This window comes from Pipistrellus kuhlii, unplaced genomic scaffold, assembly GCF_014108245.1.
Source record: "Pipistrellus kuhlii isolate mPipKuh1 unplaced genomic scaffold, mPipKuh1.p scaffold_m20_p_5, whole genome shotgun sequence".
NCBI lineage: Eukaryota > Metazoa > Chordata > Mammalia > Chiroptera > Vespertilionidae > Pipistrellus > Pipistrellus kuhlii.
This window is the reverse complement of record NW_023425551.1, coordinates 78,449,119-78,470,182: the sequence shown is the minus strand read 5'-3', so window position 1 is coordinate 78,470,182 and position 21,064 is coordinate 78,449,119.

Below are 21,064 nucleotides of genomic sequence, written 5' to 3'. Positions count from 1 at the left end.
CTCCTGGTGCAGGCGGAGCTCCTGGGCTCTGCGGAGGACCCTGCCTCCCCACCGGCAAGCCCCTTCTTTCCCTCTGTTTCTGCCTTTTTCTCTCCCAGCGCTTACGCCCTCTCCTCAGCCCGGCTCACTGGCAGCCCTCAGCCCCTCACTCATCACACAGCTCGGGGAGGGGCCTCCTCCTGCTCCCCTTCTGGCCCCCCATGCCTTCTCTTAATCCCTTGGCAAAAGTTTCCGGATTTGGACGGGGAAAGTGAACTGAGAGAAACTACCAGGGCCAGGCAGGAATGGAGAAAAGCCGGAGAGTCCAGGAAAGGACAGCAGCCTTGACACCAGCCTCCAGCAGAGATGTTCTGTGATACGTGTGTGGATCGCTTGGCTCCGGTACACAGGCCGGGTTCGGTGACTTGCAATCACTGTTCTTTGTCCTTATGTCTTGTCTTCCTCTCCAGCCCTCACACACGCACAGGCAGCATCACACTCACACACTTACATACACACACACTCTCACACTCACATACATACACACTCACATACACTCACACACACACTCACACACTCACTCACACACACACTCTCACTCACACACACTCACACACACACACACACTCTCACACACTCACTCACACACAATCTCTCACTCACACACACTCACACACACACACTCTCACACACACTCATACACACACACTCATACACTCACATACACTCACACACACACACTCACATACACACACACTCACACACTCACACACTCTCACTCACACACACTCACACACACACACTCTCACACACTCACTCACACACACACTCTCACACACACACACTCTCACACACACTCATACACACACACTCACATACACTCACACACACTCACACACACACACACTCACACACACTCTCACTCACACACACTCACACACACACTCACACACACTCATACACACTCATACACACACATTCACATTCACTCACACACACTCACACACTCACATACACACACACACTCACATACACACACTCACACTCTCACACACACACTCACACATATACACACACACTCACATACACACACACTCACTCACACACACACTCACACACACACACACTCACACATATACACACACACTCACATACACACACACTCACACACTCTCAGCTGGGATCGTGACTACTTCATTACAAACTCTGGGAGAAACCCAGGATTACACAAGCTCCCGCCCCCTCCTCCACCCCCGGAGAAACTCCCACACTTTTCCTCACAGCAACCCTGGGAACACAGAGCGTTTGGAAACAAATGCAATGCCTGTGAATAGAGGATAAATTGTGGCCCGGACCCACAGAGGAATGCTGTACATCTGCAAGGTTTAATGAGCAGGATCTGCTCACACAGCACGGACGAATCCAAAGAATACGTAGCAGGAGAACGGCACACAATGGGATATCACGTACATAACATTTAAAACCACCTAAAACACACACATATGGTTGGGGGTGTAAGCATACAGAAGAAAAGTATTTTTTTTAAGCATGGGAAAGATAAGCAACACATTCGGATTAGTGGTTACCTACATATTTTCTCGGAGGCTGAGAGACGGGAGGGGAAGATAGGCGGGAGGAAGGGCCATTGTGTCGCTAATATTAATTATCTATTGCTGAGTATCCAATGATCTCAAAACCTAGGAGTTTAAAGCAACATACATTTATTATCTCAGTTTGATATGCACATGCGGGTTTTCTCCTTTGGTCTGTTATTATGATGGATTGCACTGGTTGGGTTTTGAATATTGAACTAGTCCTGCATTCCTGGGATCACCTCCCCTTGGTACTGGTGTGTTCTTCTTTTCATGCACATCAAATATGTGCTGTTGTGGTGCGTTGTTTAAGATTTTTGTTTGTATGTTCATGAGGGATATTGGTGTGCAGTGGTTTGGCCATTAGGATAATGGGAACCTTTATAAAAAGGGTTGAAAAGTTTCCCCTTTTCTTCTGCTTTCTGGAAGAGATTGTATAGCATCGGTGCTATTTCTCTTTTAAATGTTTATTAGAATTCACTAGAGAAACCAGGCCAGGGGATTTATTTTTTCTCTTGGAAGTTTTTAAACTATGAATTCAAATGTCTTTAACAGATACAGGGTTGGTCTGGCTATTTAGCTTTCTTGGGTGCACTTTGGTGGTTTGTGGCTTTTAAGGACTTGGTCTGTTTCATGGAAGTCAAGGTCATCACACTTTCTGTAAAGGGACAGAAAAAATATTGTTCGCGTTTGGGGCCATACAGTCTGTGACAGCTCTTCACCTCTGCCTCTGTGGTGTGAAAACTACGCACGAGTGAGAGTGGCTGTTGTGCTAGTTTGCTGGGTTGTCGTGGCAAATTCCTAAAGAACGGGCGGCTTGAAACAAGGCCTTTCTTCTCTCACTGTTCAGGGCTAAAAGTCCAAAGTCAAAGTGTCAGCGGGGCCATGCTCCCTCTGAAGGCTCTAGAGGTGAGTCCTTCCAGCTCCAGACAGTCGAAGTCTCATCTGTACTTCAGCCTTCACACGGCCTTCCCTCTGTGTCTCTCTGTATCTCTGTATCCAAGTCTTCCACTCCTCTCCTATAGGAACATCAGTCACGTCTGATTCCGGGCCTTTCCTGAACCCATACGACTTCATTTTATTGATAACTAATTACACTTGCCAAAAACCTATTTCCATTTTAGGTCACATTCTCAGGTTCTACGTGGATATGAATTTGGGGGCAGTGTGGGGACTATTCAAACCAGTACAGCCATGTTCTAAACAAAAGTTACAAAAACAGGGAGTAGGCCATATCTGGTCCATGGGCTAAAAATGGCAGACCTTTTATCTAAGTTGTTAAATATACGGAATAGAGATGTTTGTAGTATTCTGTTTCTTTAAATTTTGTGGGGTTGATGGTGAGTGACATTCCTTCTTTCATTCCTGATATTGGTAATTTGTATCTTTTCTCTTTCTTCTTGCTGTCAGTCTAGCTACAGGTTCATCAATTTTATTGATTTTTCTCAAAGGACCAGATTTTAATTTGGCTGATTCTTCTCTATTGTTTTCCTAGTTTCTATTTTATTGATTTCTACTTTGATCTTTATTTACTTCTTCAGCTTACTTTGAGTTTATTTTACACCTTTTTTTTTTCTAGTTTCTTAAGGAAGAAGCTTTTTTGTTACTGATTTCTAGTTTAATTCATTATGGTCAGAAAACATACTTTGAATTCACATTTTAAAAATTTGTTAACACAGATGTTAAACTTTTGGTATTGTCCCACAGATTCCTGAATCTGTTCATTTTAAAAGTATTATTGCAAGACTGGATTGGCTCAGTGGATAGAGCGTCGGCCTGCAGACTAAAAGGTCCCAGGTTCGATTCCGGTCAAGGGCATGTACCTTGGTTGTGGGCACATCCCCAGTACGGGGTGTGCAAGAGGCAGCTGGTGGATGATTCTCTCTCATCGATGTTTCTCTCTCATCGATGTTTCTAACTCTCTATCCCTCTCTCTTCCTCTCTGCAAAAAAATTAATAAAATATATTTTTAAAATTATTTAAAAAATAAAAGTATTATTGTATCTATTGTTCAAATCAAATAACTATATTGATCCCTCAAGTTCATTCCCTCCATCATCTTCACTTTGCTATTCAGCTCATCCAGTGAATTTTTAATTCACTTATTGTATTTTTCAGTTTTAACATTTCTGTTTGGATCTTTGTCATGTTTTCTATTTATTTTCTGAGACCATCTACCTTTCCACTTATTTTAAGAGTGTTCACTGTAACTTCTTGAAGCATGGTTATATTACCTGCTATAAAGTCTTTGATGATCCAATATCAGTATCATCACAGGGTTAGCATCTATTGCTTTTCTTTTTCTCTTATGAGTTAAGATTTTCCTTGTTGTTCACATGCCAAGCAAATTTGGATTTTATCCTGAATATTTAGGATCTTGTTTAAATCCTAAGAAGTATACAGGTTTTTATTGTTGTTGTTAGCATTTTTTTTTTAGTTAGGTTTATGCAAGTTCTGAGTCACCTTCTGTGGGCTGTGCCAATGTCAGTTTAAATTTCAAAGTGTTTTCAGAGCTTTAAGGGACAGTTCCAAGTGTGTGCTACCCCACGGCCAGTCTGGGACTTGGGTGTGGCCTGTACTGTAGCTCAGTTCTCAAAGCCTGGATCAGCTGTTTAGGATCAGAGTCAGGCATACACCGCTCAGAAGCGAGGCCTGGAATTCACACACAAGTTTATGGGATTAGTGTCCGAACTCCCTCTTCTCCACAATCCACATGACACTTTCCAGATCCCAGGAGCCTCCCTTCCCCATCCTCCAGCCAGAAATCAGGGGTCTTAGTTCCCCACTCAGCTGTGTTCTTTCCACTACTGCCTCTGGGCCTAGTACCAAGGCTTGGGAGAACAAAAAGAGAGAAAAAAATCAGTGGGAATTCACCCTGTGCCCTTGGGGTCACAGCTACTTTGGTGAGAGAGAAGCGTTTGTGTCTCTTGGAGATTTAGGCACCTAAGCTGCTCCCTGAGCCGCCATCGCTGAGCCACCATCACCATTGCCACCGCAGCCTGGCCTGGGAGCTGGGCCAGAAAGAAAGCGAACAGACAGGACTTCTCCAGCTGATAAGCAGGAGCAGCCCCCCTTCCCAGTCCTTGGTCCAGAAAAAGAAAGCTTGTCCTGAAGTTCTTCCTGTCCTTCTGAGTTTCAGGCTGCCTTTGAGTTCAAGGCGGGCAGTGCCAGAGAGGCGGAGCTTCTTGCTTCCCCTTAATCTACCCGCCACCACTTATTTTTCAGATTCCTCTAACACCTTCTCCATGAATTCAGGATTTGTAGTTTTAGGCAGTGGAAGAGGCAAGGTAGGGGTATGCTTACTTCACCTCTTCAGAACCAAATCCCCATTCTTATGAAGGAGAAACCATCCAACTCCATCTGCTGATGTCTGCAATTGCGCTATAAGGAATCCCCATCGCCACGGCAGCCATACTCTCACTCTACTTCTAAGGACCGAGTTGCCTATAATCTCACCAACAACCACCCCAAGGCACAAGCTGCCATCAACATATGCTGATGCAGACACCCAGGTCTCCTCCTTCTCCACTCACCTCTCTCCTCTCTTGTGAATTCAAAAGGAAAGTTTTCCCCCCATTTCCCCCCCCCCAACACACACACACACCCACCCCCACCCCCCCCCCCACACACACCCGCACACACACACACCTTGAGAAGGGAGGAACTCTTGCCTATGGATGACTATCTCCCTGGCTGGTTTCTGGCAGGGCCCACACAGCCGGAGTGGGGAACCCAAGACAGGACCTTGGAGAGCTCCATTCTGGCGAGGAAGAAACTGAGAACTATAAACCCGGGCGAACCTGTGGGGCAGGGCTTCCCACTCTGTCACGATTTAATTGCCTGCTTATGTGTCTGACTCTGTGGCTGGGGAACTCCTTCAATGGGGCCAGAGCCTTGATCCCTGCTTATCTCCAGAGGCCAGCACCGTGCCCAAGTCATCATGCAAGGGGAGGAGAGGGCGTGGAGGACTCCGCGGAAGGACTTATGGAAGCCTCGAAGCAATGCTCATTACTTTGAGCCATATCCTGTGTCCAGAGCTCACTCACATGGCCCCATTGAAGCAAGGGAGTCTGGGAAATGTGATCTTTCTGCACATCTGAGGCAGGAATGACACAGCTTTGTTGAATATAGTGTCTCTGTCATCCATGCCATTCTCTTCTCAGCTCTGAGCCTTTGGGCATAATGTCCCTCCCACCTTGGAATGCTTCCCATCAGTCCCTGCCAAATCCTTCCCATTCTGAGGCTGTACTCAACCTCTTCCTTGAAGCCCTACTTGATTGCTCTCTCCCCTGAATGAGTAAACTGTGGACTTACCCGTAACAGGTCGTTTAACACAGGGCAGCCTTAGACTGATTTGTTTTATGTGTGCAGGTCTGAACAGCAGCTGTGGGACCCTGAGAAGTCAGAGGCCATGCTTACATAGATACTAGAGGTCCGGTGCATGAAATTCATGCAAGAGCAGGCCTTCCTTCCCCCGGCTGCTGGTACCAGCTTCCCTCTGGTGCCCGGGACCTGGGCTTCTCTCACAGTTCCGGCTTCGTCCAGAAGGTCCTCCATTTAATTAGCGTATTACGCTTTTATTACTATCGATGTTCAAAATATGTGTGCGGAAGTGAACATCATCAAACATGGCACATATTGCAACCTGGGAGGAGGCAGAAGGAAGGACACCGCAGCCCTTCTTTGTCATCCTCGCCAGGTAAATAGAAACGAAGAAACAGTGTACAAAGCAGCTGGCCTGTGTCTTTAAACATGGCGAAGTCACAGAAGTCGAGGAAAGATCACAGGGCTGTTTCGGACTGAAGGAAGCTTCCCATGACAGACCCCTGACAACGAGATGCAGCGTGTGATTCCCGATGAGCCTTCGGCTGTAAGAGATTCTGGGGGGCTGGGGAGGCAGCTGTCCGGCTCGAACGGGGCCCGCGCACCAGGAGGACAGGGCAGCCAGTTTAATTTCCTGGTTTGGTGGCTGGGGCCAGGCAGGAGAACGGCCCCGTGTATAAGAAATACATACCTTGGAAGGCGCGGGGACATTAGGTCTGCTGCTTATTCTCAAACGTCTCAGGAAATAAGCAGTTCTTTGCACCACACTTCCAACTCTTCTGTGAGTGTGTCACTGTCTCAAAATGAGAAATAAAGTGCTTGTTGGGAAGGAAATGTCACTAAATCCCAGAGCACAGGCGAAAAGGCACACTTCCCAGGCAAGCCTCTCGCCCCGTCCCCTGTGCCCTGACCGGTGGTTTCAGCAATAATGAGCCCGCAGTGCAGCCATTCCCCCCCTCCTTCTCTCGGAGAACCCCGGTTTTGTGGGGCTCGGCAGTGTGCCAGCCTCGGGGGATGGCGCTGGGCTGAGCCGAGTGGGACACCGCACTCCTCTGCAGTTTATGTTCCGGTCAATGACACTCCACGTCTTTCAGATCAACAACCCTCCTTTGAAACCAGCAAAGAGAACCGGATAAAATGCATTTTAAGAAATAAACTCAAAAGCTTCAAAAAAGAGATGAAAGGCAGCAGGGGGGACCAACACAAGCTAATTAGGGGACGGGAGCTTATTTCCTGAGCGGCAAGCACCAAGCTGCTTATCCTGAGGTCATTCGCCCAAAGTGCTCACTGGGGGATGCTCCAGGGAGGGCTCAAAGTGAAGATCCTCCAAGGCCCCAGGTGGGGGACCTTCCAGGAGACCTCCCCGCCAGCTGGTGCCCTGGGGACAGGGCCCCGGAGGCCGGCTCTCCCTCTCCCTGCAGCTCCCGGACTGTGTGCCCGCGCTCCCGCCAAGGAGACATCGGAACCCGCCAGGCACTTTCTGGGAAGGACTTTTCTCCTGATGACAGGAGCCTGGGCACGAGGGGGGCTCCGGCTTCTCCCCCTTCCCTTCAGCCCGGACGCTGCTGCAGACGCTGCGGTGCTGTCCTCCCCGGGGACCCGGGTGGACACCGGCCTGCTGACGGGGCCGGCGCAGAGGGGTCTGTGCAGAGCTGGCCCCCGCCACCCAGAACAGCCTCTTGCAGACTCTTTGCTATTTGAGGAAAACAATTCAAAGCCACTTGGGTCTCATAGTCATTCCTTTTGAAGGCAGGCTTCTCTCCTGGCTGAGAAAGCCTCGCACACACAGTCCATGACGGGCTGCCGCTCACCGCCAAGGCACAGGCCCTCAGAGCGCAGGGCGGCGCCCTGGGATCCTCGCTCTTCACTCCTCTTCACCCCGTGCCCTGTTCCTGCTGGTCTCCTCTGCCCCGGGGTTGGTGACATCCAGGGTTCAGCACAGACCGGCCCCTGCCCTGCAGCTGAACACACCTCTGAATGGGAGAGTGACCCCCTCTGCCTGTGTCTCAGTGTCTCAGGGTCAACAAAGGGCCGCCGAGAAAGCCCTCATCCTGTTAAACCTCCTACTTCCTGCCGGTGCTGTACACATTTCCTCCCCTTCCCTTTAATCCTCAGAACAGCCATCCTCAGGCCGGTGCGATTGGCACCCAGTTTACAGACAAAGAAAGAGAGGCTCACCCGGGGTTCAGTGATTTGCCCAAATCACAGCCTGTAGGTGACTTCATCCACTTAACCCTCATCTGTCCAACTCAGGTCATTGCCTCCGACCTCCCACCCACCCATTTCCTGCCCACCCCAGCCCCACAGCAGCTAGTGACCCTGGCGGGTAGGACAGCTCCGGGCTGTGGGAGTCTGTGAGGGCAGGGGCCAATCAGGGAAGACTTCTTGGCAGAGGTAGGGAAGGCCAGGCTCTGAGGGCTGGGAAGGAATTAGAGACAGGCGGAAAGTCAAACACCCTAGCGGGAACTGAGTCAGAGCCTCGGAGCTGGAAGAGGAGAGTGCCAGGGAGATGGGGCTGGGGCTGGGAGGGGGCCGGTGGGCATAACTGTGACTTGGGAGAGTATAACCTGGAGTTAGGCACCCAAACTTAAGAGCCAGAGGGCTGCACTGCCTCCCAGCTCTTCTTATCCGGTGTACAACTCAGAGCAAGTTCTTAATTTCCCTGAGCCTTTGTTTTCCCATCTGTAAAATGGGTATGATAATAGTACATACCTTGTCGGTCTTGGTGCTAACAATGGCCGGTACTTGGCAAATATCATTATCATAATTTCCTTCATTGAAACTCCCCCCCCACACACACAGATTTGTTGGCCACTCTGGGATACCTCAGAGAGCTCCTGGGTGTGCCCCACCCCGAGGCCCTGGTCCTTCTGCCGAATATGCCCCCTGCCCCTAAAACTCCACAACCCGGGCTTCCCCAACCCCAGTCCCCCCGCTCCCTCCCCAATTCCATGTGGGGGAATGAGAGAGATAAGAACCCGCAGCTTCAATTAAAACCGAGTCGCTTGAACAATAATGGAAAAGTAATTGAGCTAAATTGAAATGTAATTGGAAAAAAAAACAATCATGGCTTAACGTGGATTTAGAAACCAGACTGGGGGCAGGGGCCTCTCCTGTCTCCAAATCTCCTTATCTCCTCCCCATTCCTCAGGGGACCCCCTCACCTCTCAGTCTAGAGTCCCCACAGACACCCCCCATCACCCTGAGGCTGCTCCCTCCCGCCTGCTCCCCTAGTTATCCTATCCCGGCTTCTCAGCCGGGCGGTGCTGTGAACACACACTCCGAGGGCCATGTGACAATGCCTGGTCATCACAGCTGGGTGGCGGGTGCCCCTGGCATCCAGTGGGCAGAGACCAGGGGTGTAATGCCCAGCACAGCCCCCACAGCTAAGAATTACCCAGCCCCAAGCGTGAATAATGGTGCTGAGGCTGAGAACTGCCTGCTCTGACTCGCCACTCTGCCACAGCCCCAGCCTTCAACAAAGGGCCTCTAGTTCCCCCCCCCCCCCGCCAGCATTAGGGAGACACCCCCTTTTTACGTGTCCTCTGGGAGCCCTAAGACCTGACTCTCAGCAAAGAGAAGCGCAGAGGTCCTTCCTTCCTGGGAGCCACGGAGCTCCATCCGCGGGGGGAGCTCTCCATCATTCCTCTTTCCATAGCTTCCCCCCCCTCCCGCCCCCCCTCCACTCCTGCCCAGGGCCCCTCTGGAAGCCACTGAGCCGACAGGGTGCATGTCAGCTCCCTGCCCTCCCATCGCTCAGACAGCCCTCAGGAGGCTGTCCTTGGGGAGGCCCTCCGGGACCAGAATCACCACCCGCAGATGTGGAAGCCAGAGTGTCCTTAGGGATCTTCCTGATGTTAGAAACCAGGCTGGGAGAAGGGGAGGGGAGGAGGGGGTGCTCAGAGCTGCCCCTGTCCCAGCCCCAGTCCCCGGAGCATGAGCACCAGGAGGGAGGCGCTCCCCGTGTCCTCAGGCCCCTTGCCCTCTGCCCACACCTGAGCCTGGACCTGCCCCCCCCACCCCCCCAGAAGCCAGGCCTGACTCCCCCCTGCATCACCATCTCCTCCCATCTCCCTCCCTTCCCACCCAGGCCCTGGGTCCAGCTCGGTCTGCCTTCAGTGCGGGTGGGGATAGCGGGGAGGGGGGGGTGGGGAGGGGAGGGGGGGCTGGGAGGTGAGCAGGAGGTGGCTGTTTGGGCTCCCGATAAACTCAGGAGTCAGCTGGCGTGAAATGAAGAAATATGGCTCCCGGTAAATATTTATTTTCTATCAGAAATTAGCAAACCAAATGTAATTAAAAACAACTCTGTGTGTGCCTTTCCACTCCCACCCCCAGCCCCCAGTCTAGAAAATGACATCTCGGAAGAGTGAGTCATAAAGCCGCGTCCTAATTAGCAGGCTGCCCTGCTGCTGGCTGCCACCCTCAGACGCCGAGGAGCTGAGGGACCGCGTGGGCCCAGCCCTGGTGGCTCTGAGCCCTCCCTCCCCCACCCCCCTCCAGTCTGAAGGGCTTGGACCCTGAGCAGGGCCAGAAGGAGGTGGAGGGAGAGTGAGCCAGACCCCCCTTCAGCAAGTCAGACAGGGCCCTTCCCCTCTGGGCTCCCGCCCACCAGAGCAGCGGGAGTCGCTGGCTGAGAAAACGCCTTCAGGAAATCAGCAGAACCCGATTCCCTCACTGTCTAGCTGCTCGACCTTGGGCAAGTCCTTTAACTTCCTGAGCCTCAGTTTCCCCACTTGCAGCCCCCAAGAGGGCAATTAGTGATCAAGAGTTTCCCCATGCCAAGAGCCTGAAGCTCTTAGAAGCTAAGAGTGTTTTACACACACAGGTTGGTTAGTTCTGGGCTGTGGGGACAGAGCAGGGTCCACACACACAAAATCTCTGCTCTCAGGATGCACCTTGGGCAGCACTGCATGGCACACAGCAGGCGCTCAGTGGTTGAGTGTGCATGGCACACAGCAGGCGCTCAGTGGTTGAGTGTGCATGGCACACAGCAGCTGCTCAGTGGTTAGCTGAGTGTGCATGGCACTCAGCAGGTGCTCAGTGATTGAGTGTGCATGGCACACAGCAGCTGCTCAGTGGTTGAGTGTGCATGGCACACATCAGGCGCTCAGTAGTTGAGTGTGCATGGCACAAAGCAGGTGCTCAGTGGTTAGCTGAGTGTGTGCTTTCCTGTGAGTCAGACAGGGCCCTTCCTCCCCGGGCTCCGCTACCTGGGGAGGAGCAGGCATTGCTGGCCTCCCTCCATCTGGCATCCCAGCTGACAGTGTTGTCACTACATGGTGGGGGGTGACAGCTGCTCCTCTTTACTGAGCACCTACTATGTGCTGGCATTGTGCTGGTGCTGCTCCTCCAGGGTGGCTCACGCCTAAGTCTGGGCAGCCTTGGGATAGAGTGCAGGGTGGACAGAGACCCCAACTGCCCCTGCGTTGTCCCTCTCCTGAGCCCAAGCTATGGGTTGCCGTGCTCAACACATTCTGGTATTTGAGATCCACCTGCCAGAGATGCCTTTTCCTCCCTGTCGGCAGTTCTGTTTAAAAGCCCACGATGTCCTGGTGTCTGCCCCACTCACGGGGCCTCTGCAGCCCACCTTATGGACCTGGGCCACACAGCCCTCTGACTTGGCCACTAAATGAGAAGCTGTTGGAGCCCGCCTGTGTCCCCTCGTCCTTCTCCCCTGCAATGCACCAGCCCAGCCTCTAACTGCCAGCAGCGCCTTTTGCCTGCAAGCTCACTCTGGAGCAGCCCCACCATCCTTCTAGCTCACGAATGCCACCTGCTCCAGGAAGCCTACCTGGATTGCAGAGCCTGCTCAGCCCTGCCCCAGGCCTGCTGGCTTCCTTCAGCTCTGCTGGAACTGTTTCAGACACTAGGGACAGACCACCGGGCACTAGGAGGTCCATTTCACATGTTCAAGCATGGATTGCATCTCCCCCCTCCGTTCCTCCCCAACTTGTGCCATCAAAAGTTTTGGGTTCAAGTCCTGGCTCTCTCACTTACCAGCTGTGGGGCCTGGGGCAAGTTATTTAACTTCTCTGAGCCTCAGTTTCCCTGTCTGTATTGCATCATGGGTGATAGTAATAGAGGCTTATCTCATGCTGGTTTTAAGAAATAAAGGAGACGAGACAGATCAACTATGTGACAAGATGCCAGCACACGGCGAAGGAAGGAGACAGCTGTGCCCCACAATTGACAACTATGACACTGTCTTCCCAGCCCTGTCCTTCTGGGGTTGGCATCCCCTTCCTCTGGGGAGCTGAGCCCTCCTGTCCAGCTCTGTGATCCCAGGAGAGGGCGTGTGTCATGTCCCCGCCCGTGGCCACAGATGACCCAGTGAGGCATGGCCATGAGGGAGAGCCTGGCAGGAAGAGGGCCTGAGGGCGTCCGGCCAGTGGGCAGACGATAGAGGCCAGAGAGAAATGACAGGAAGCTGTGGCAGGTGCTGAGTCCTGGGTTCCAGTTGTCCCCCAGGCTCCCCTGCCTGCGTGTCCTCCCCTTCCTCTGATAATGAGAGAGATTCCAAATTCTTCCAGAACCCCGCCCCCCTCTTTCCGCCCTGGTTCAGTCACTTAAGCTGGGTTTCTGTCATTGCCCTCCACCGAGTCCTGGCCTCTGCCAGCCCCCAGACACCACCTCCCTGCTCCTGCCGGCCACAGAAGGCACCAGACGCCCTGGACCAGCACAGCCCAATGGAGACGGGCGGGGGGGGGGGGGGGGGCCTGGGAGCTGCTTCCTCTTTTCCTTCCCCACAAAGGAGGTCCTAAAAAGACACTGCGCCCCAAACAGGCAGTTAGTGATGGAGAATTCCCAGTGCCAGGAGCTGGGCAGGTTTATACCCACAGCGTGCTGGGTGAGTGGGGGGGCTGTGTGGGGGAGGGGCTGAGGGTGCCCTCTGGAGCCCCGAGGCCTCGGCGGGGGCTCAGCTGCCCCTCTGCACCGATGGCCGGGGGCTCCTTGGAGGCAAGGGCAGGCCTCCCGGAGCCAGGGAGGTGTGGCGGCGGCTGGCTCCCTGGCTGTGTGGGTATCATTTTATCCATTCTTCAGACTGCTCAAGGAAAATTACCTTCCTAATTGGCTCTTCTCTCCAACAAGCTGTAATGAGGCTCAGCTTCATTCCAAGGGCACTTAACCACCCTCTGCCATCACTGAATGCCATCTGCGGCCCTGCCACCGTCAGTGCCCATGTCGCAGGGGCCTGAGGGCCAGGGAAGGAGACCCAGGGGTTTGCCCTGCATTAGTCCCAGCTGTCCATCTGAGGGGGACACAGCCTGTCCTCAGGGAGCCCCAGTCTGAGGGGACACAGCCCTGTCCTCAGGGAGCCCCAGTCTGAGGGGACACAGCCCTGTCCTCAGGGAGCCCCAGTCTGAGGGGACACAGCCCTATCCTCAGGGAGCCCCAGTCTGAGGGGGACACAGCCTGTCCTCAGGGAGCCCCAGTCTGAGGGGACACAGCCTGTCCTCAGGGAGCCCCAGTCTGAGGGGACACGGCCCTGTCCTCAGGGAGCCCCAGTCTGAGGGGGACACGGCCCTGTCCTCAGGGAGCCCCAGTCTGAGGGGACACAGCCCTGTCCTCAGGGAGCCCCAGTCTGAGGGGACACGGCCCTGTCCTCAGGGAGCCCCAGTCTGAGGGGAGACAGCCCTGTCCTCAGGGAGCCCCAGTCTGAGGGGGACACAGCCTGTCCTCAGGGAGCTCCTGAGATGACAAGGAAATACTGCTGATCTCTGTTCACTCATCCAATCAGCAAGCACTGGTGGAGCTCCCACTGCCTGTCATGGCCCGTTTCCAGCCCGGATTCGAGACGCGGCCGGGAGCAGAAAGAGCACAAGTGCCTGCTCTCCTGGCGCTCACACTCCAGCAGGGCTTTCTCAGTCTCGAGCTAAGACTGGGCCACTGCGGGCTGCTTTGCGGGAGGGGCTGGCCCCAATACAAAGGGTGCAACGCAAGTCCTGTGACAGCCCAGCGTGTGAGAGCTTTACAGCTTCCTCGGTGTCAGTTCTGGGCAGTGAGCAGCTCTCCTTCCAAAGGCGATGAGGGGCCTGGCTCCTTCTCCCCCAGCGGGAGAGACAGCCCACTGTCCGCCAGGCCCAGCCCAGCACGGCCTCCTTCCTCCCACATCCCGCTGGAGACAGCTCAGTCACCTGGACACCTTGATGCAAAGGAGGCTGTGAATCTGGTGCCGCTGGGCAGCTGTGTGCCCCGGGCCTCCATTCCATCAGCATACGGAGAGCCCCGGGTCTGAGCTGTCAGCTGGCGGCTCCTCCAGTGAGACCCGGTCATTCCGCTGGGCAGCCAGCTCCCGGGGCCAAGAATCTCGTCTCTGTCCGCCTCCACCCCTGGCACAGCACTGGCCCTCCAAGGGCCTCTGGGCTCGTGTTGATTCAGAAATAGGAGCTGATATTGTCAGTTATCTAGGGAAGTGAAACAAACTCGGTGGCTTAGGAAACAAGCACCATGCTACTTAGTCCCACCCCTGGGGGTCAGCCATTTGGGCTGGGTCCTTGCCTGGGACCCCTGGTGTGGCTGCAGTTGGGGGCTCAACTGGGACAGAATGGCTTCAGAGGAACTCGCTCACATGTCTGGAGGTCAGTGCGGGCTGTCAGCTGGACCTTGTCTCCAGTATCTGCAGGGGAGCTTGTCCCTCCCAGGCTCAGGGCAGCAAGACCATAAGAATGGAAGCACAAGGCCCCTGAGGCTAGGCGGGGCCGTTGCACATCACCTCTGCTGCATTCTGCTGGTCAGACCTCCCAGACTCAAGGGCCGAGAAGCTAGATTCCATCCCTTGATGGGAGTTGCAAAGAGTTCGTGGCCATTTAAAATCTGCCGTGTCTGTGGTTATCTATTACCAAATAACAAATGAGCCCCAAACTCAGTGATTAAAACAGTAAACATTTCTTTTGTTCATGAATTTTCCACTTGGTAGTATTTTGTGGGGAAAGACAATCTCTACTTCACCCAGAATCAACTGGGGTGGATCCCAGGCTAGGGCTGCAATGATCTACGTTCACTCAGTCTTGTGTCTGGGGGCTGATGCTGGCTATTGGTGACATGGGGGGGGGGGCACATTGGGTGGGGGAGAGAAGGGAGGAAAGAGGGAAGGAGAGCCCAAGACCCAGGCAGAGCTGTTTTGCAATCTATTGGTGGAAGCAGGCATAAATCTGCCCAGTTTCAAGAGAGGAAATAAATCCATGAGACGTGATCAGGTCTTAGAAGGACTAACATAGAACCAGAAATACTGCTGCAGCCCATTTTGGAGAACACACTCCTTGATTCTTCCTCCATCCATTTATGTCACTCCTGCCGCTCCCTCGCTGTGGGCCAGGCACGGGGTCAGAACCACGCAACGAGTCTCTGCTTCCTGAAGGAAGTGAGTCTCCTCGCCACCCAAATGGATAGAAGGCCGACAGCTCTCCTTCAGAGGCATCAGAAGGTGTCTGAGGCAGACGCCTCACTGATGTCCGTCACACAAAGGGACAAAGAGAGAGCCTTCATCTCAGCGGGCAGGATTCTCATTAGGACCTGAGAAGGATTTCTCTAGCAAAGATTTGTTCCGAGGGGCATGCTCTCACTTGCCATTGTCACCTTTCTCCCTCCTTCCCATGTCTCAGTAGAGGTAGGGGACCTGCAGGGGAGGTGGGTCATTATGCCATTATGCTCTTTGCTCTTCGGTGTGGATACGTGTCTGGGCAGAGCGAGTCCTCGCAAAGCTTGGTTGGATGTGAATGTCTAGACTTGCCTTGTTCTCTCACTAGACCATGAATAGCCTGAATCTCAGGCCTTGGCACGTGGCACAGTGCTTTCTGCATAGTATGTATTTATATGTGTTTGATTAATAAATGAATGAAAATGAAAAAATTCAATGACTGATAATTGTACCCCATGTATGTTCTCATTCTCTTTTATAGTAAAGGTGTGTGTGTGTGTGTGTGTGTGTGTGTGTGTGTGTGTGTATATATATATATATATATATATATATATATATATATATATATATATATAAAATTTATGGCTGATCACATGGCAACTTGGAATAAAGTATGCATTTCCCAGCCACCTTATAGCCAGGAACGGCCATATAACTAAGTTCTGTCCAATGGCAGTGAAAAGAATATGGTGCATGTTAACTTCCAGATCATATCTTTAAAAGAAAGAACCAGGCCCTCTCTTGCCTTTCCCCCTTCCCTCCAGCTGAAATGTGATGTGCTGAGGACATCTTGGGACTTGTGAACAAGAGAATACCACAGGCGAGGTGAAGCAACAAGCTGGAAGGATGCTGGGACCTGCCATCCCAGCCCCTGACTACTTATACTCAGACTGTTATGTGTGAGGGAAATACATTTCTATTAAATTTAGCCACTGTTGTCTGGGGTCTCTGTTAGAGCATCTGAATCTCTATCCTAAATCAATACAACAAGAAGGTAAATACATGCCTGAGTGAATTAATGAATAAGTGGATGATCGATTGAGTGAATGTCTAACTTGTTGCTGTTATGGGGACGACAGAAAACATAATCCTTCATTTAAGAAAGCTTTAACTGTTGTGACACCTGTTTACTTAGTGAGAAGTGTGGAGGGGTGGATTCAACAGCTCAACAGTCCTCAGGAAACCCAGGCTCGTTCCATCGTTTTGCTTCATCATTTCCAGGGTTGGTTTTTATCCGTGGGCGTGGTGCCATGAGGCTACCACAAATGGCTCCCCCTGCTCCAGACATCACCACCTCACACTATCATGCCCATGGACAGGGACCAGGGTGAGGGCCATGGAGGTAAGATAGGGCCATCTTCCTGAGTTTCCTTCTTTTCTCAGGGAGGAAACACTTCCCCCAAAGCCCCCAACAGACTTCATCATATCTTATTATCACAACTGGGTCACATGGGCTAGCTATAGCTGCAAGGGAGGCTGAGAAATGAATGCTCTGTTTTTCAAGTTCTAGAGTGGAAGGGGACGAAAATAGTAGGGAGTGACTATGGCATTAGTAAACAATGTGGTCTGCCATAGTGACTAAGAGGGTGAATGAATGAATGAATGAGTGAATGAATGAACGAATGAATACTGTATGTTAAAAGTGCAACAATCCCCCTGCCCTAGTAGTTGAAATTACTTCCAGGGTTGGGATCCAGGAAAAGAGAAGGAGACAGAGGGGAAGAGTTGGAGATTCTCCTGGTGTTTAGAGAAAATAAGGAGTCAGAGTCCTTGGGTCATGGTGGGTGGTGAGGAGCCAGGCCCTGCTCAGGTCTGGATGCAACAGACACCTCTGCCAGCCCCATTGTTCCCATGGTGACAGGAGCAGGCTATGGGGGGAGGTATGGAGGCCTGTAAAGGCCTCCGCCAAGCCATCGTGGCTCAGTGGTTGAGCATTAACCTATGAACCAGGAGCTCACAGTTTGATTCCTGGTCAAGGCACACGCCCAGGCTGCAGACTCGATCCCCAGTGGGAGGTATGCAGGAGGCAGCCAGTCAATGATTCTCTCTCATCATTGATGTTTCTGTCTCTTGCTCCCTCTCTCTTCCTCTGAAATCAATAAAAATATATTTTAAAATAAATAAAGGACCTGGAGTGGGGGGCAGTCAGGGCAGGAAGTTGGGCACCACTTCCTCAGAGTCAGGCCTGTCACCCAGGCTGTGGATCAGGACTGAGGAAAGAGACCTGGACCCCGCACCACCCCACAATCACCACGCCACAGGCCCAGTCTGCACACGCCACTCACCAACGTCCCAGCGGGAGAGAATCCTGGGGTGCGGGGGTGGAAGATGGAGACATCTCTGCTTCTCAAGTTTTAGACAAAGAAAAGTCCATAGTCCCATCTCAGGGGGAGGGGAAATGGCGTCTTTCCTGCATCCCAAGTTGTCCCCACTTCCAGACCCAGGCTGAGGGGGTGAAGGAATATCCCTGCGTCCCAGTACAGGCCTCACCCCGGGAGCTGGTGTCAGGTGCTGGTCAATGGCTTCTTGGGCACCTTCCAGGTTTGCTGGGCCATTCTCCCTCTCTTCTCCCCCCCCCCCCCCCCCCCAACACACACCAAAAGAGAAGGGCCAGCTTGATGGGGCTGCTGGATGCCTCTGGGAGCAACAGAGAGCAGGACTTCCCTCTGGCCCATCCTCATAGCTACCACGACCCACCCCTGTCCACCTGCAGCCTCCCCTGACCAGCAGCCATCCCCCTGCAGACTGCTGGCCTTGCCTCCTCTGGATTGGGCTGGCCCGTCCTGACATCCACCCCATCCGGCCAAGGTCTCCTGCCTCAGAACTCTCAGCCAGACCAGAGGCACAGCAGGCTGCCCACCCCTGGGCACGGAGCCCCGGCCTGGAGCCCGCCGCCCCCCAGCCTCAGCCCCTGCATCCAGATCTGTGCCCACACCCCCACTGGGTGCCCCACTGAGACAGTCTTGCCTCCTGGCAGGGGAAGGGCTAGTTCAGGGATTGGGGTGTGGAGAGGGAGCAAGTTGACTAGCTTCCACTTAGATCCGGGTAAGGGGGTCCCAGTATTGGGGAGGGGGCCAGGGACAGACACAGACAGAAACACTGCTGTGCACCGGGGTTTCATTTATTCTTCTGAGGGGCCCCCTTCCTTGTATTGCTTACGAACACCCACCCTTCAGTTCACTGATGCCCGGCGCTGGAAGAACCTTCAAGTTCAAACCTCCCCCCCTCTCCAATTACAGGGAAACCGAGGCCCAGATGGGGCTGACTTATTGGAGGTCACAGGCCAGAGTTCGGGTCCAGGCTCAGCCCCTTCTCTGGCCCTGGTCTGGGGACAGAGATCAGCAGAGACTTGGATGCTTGTAGTCAGGAGTCTGAGGGTTTCCAGGGGCTTTCTGCCTCCTGGGTTGGGGCGGAGTCTGGGAAGGGCCCAACCACAGTTCCTGCCCACCCCCCACTCTTGGCCCTCCCCAGGCCAGAGACCCGCCCTCCCGGCTCCCACCTTGGCTCTGAGCAGGAGAGAGACCTCACTAAATGGCCCCCATCCAGGAGAAGGAATTACACGGGGCCTTCCATGCCACTGGTGTCCCAAAGCAGGGTGCACCCACTCCCACGTGTGCATGCCCACGCACATGCTCCCACACTCCCCCACACACAGGGGCCAGGCATGTCTCCAGTGTTCATGTTTGTTCTGGAAGTGGCATTATTCTCCTTGGATTTTCTTATTCTAAACTCTGCTGCACATCCTCACCCCCTCATCCCTGACCGGCGCTACCCAATTCCTCTCCTCACCCCCATTGTCTGAGCATTTGTATTGGAATAAATCAGCGGGAGAGATTTTAAGGTCTAAGCTCAAAGCCTTTCCCAGGCTCTGTGATGTGTAGTTATAAAAATAATGCTAAGGGGGGGGAAATGTGACCTTTATTTCTAATCTATAGTCCTTGATGACTTCTGGCTTTTCTTTTCTGAGAACAGATTTATTTCGTGGCTATTAAAAATAATACATGTGAGTCAGGAGCACCTGAAATTCCCCAGCAATAACTACAGATAACCCAGCGAATGCTCCTCTAGATTAAAAAGCATTCACACGCTCACGTACGCACAGGCCTGCTCTTGTCGGATCTGCCTTTCTCTTGGCTCGGTACTCTGTGGGCGCCTCTCCATGGCTCAGAGACGCCCTCCGCGCGAAGACTAAACCCTCAGCCTCTCTGGCCTGTGTTCCCCTCTACTCCTCACCACCCCGCAGGTGACAGTGGGCTGGTGGTGGTTCTGGGATACGGTGACCAGACGTCCCGCTTTTGGCGGGACAGTCCCGATTTTTAACAATTTGTCCCGCGTCCCGCGGTGTTTTAAAAAAAAAGTCCCGATTTTTGGAAAGGTTCTTTAAAATCTTTTGGACTTTTTTTAAAAACGCTGCAGGACGCGGGACAAATTGTTAAAAATCGGGACTGTCCCGCCAAAAGCGGGACGTCTCGTCACCTTATTCTGGGAGGACACAGGGCCCCTGAGCCCAGGCCTGTGCTTGGGACAGCAGGAGTACGGGATGCCCAGTGCCCTCGGCTGAGCTGTGCCCGGCCTCGTGGGGCCTGAGAGAAACGGGGAGCTCCACACATTTTAAAGACCAAAAACTGCTGATGAGATGGGGCCCTGGCATCAGGGGAGGGTTTGCACTCGGGGGCTGCCGGGCTGACCCCGGTGCAGGGGACATGCCGGGGACAGGCACAGCTGCGGGCCCAGGGAAGATGCACTTGGGAGCGGGTGTTTGTTCGACAGGCAGTTTGGAGGGATGCCTCCCCCAGGGTCAGGGTGGCCTCGGGGAAAAGAGTTTCAACCTTTTTCACAGACTTATTTATACCCAGCCTCTTTCTGCAACGGTGATACAGCCACTTCCCACAAACGACATATGCAAAAAGGTCAGGCGGCCAGAAATAGAAAATCAGGCCCAGGGACGCTTTCCGTCCGAAGGGGGGGCCACGCCTGAGAGGCCCTGGTTCTGCAGCCGCAGGGGCGCTGCTGAGAAGCCAGGGTGCTCCAGGGCAGGGAGGAGAGGAGGCCTGGCTGAGAGGACACGCACCAGAGCCCGCTCCTCCCCTTCCGGATTCTGTGGGTTTGGGTTAGCGCCTCGGTTTCCTCCTCTGTAAACGTGAAAATAAAAACATCTGAGTCATGGTGAGTGACACCAGACTCGGTTCCCATCCATTACCTGACCCACCTGTGTGGTTTTCATATGGGCCTGCCTGTGGGCGGGTCATTTTTGTGGCGCACACACACACACACACACACACACACACACACACGGACCATGAGAATGGATGTCATGGAGGGGGTGAAAGAGAGAAGAACCAAGGAGGTGCATTTATGGGGCCTGCCAGCCCCCTGCCCCCTGAAGGGGGCCCACCCACAGGCTTTCTAGAAGCATCAGCTGTGTTATATATCCGTGACCACTTCCTCCTACCCAGCTAATCGGACCAAGGGTGGCACCTGACCCAGCGGCAGCCGATCACCAGGTTGCCCAATGGTACATGTATGATGGCACAAAATGGTGACCCCTGCTGGGAGCTGCCGCTGGAGGCTGTGCGGGAGGTCAGAGCCCAGGAAAGCTGGTCTCAAAGGAGCAGACACCAGGAGGCAGAGAGGGCTGTGTGGGCAGAAGCAGCAGATACAGGGAAGTGGCTGAGTCACGCTGGGCAGTTACTGCTCTTCTGACACACTGCCCCAGCCTCGGGGACTTAAACAGCGGCTAGGTTTGTGGGTC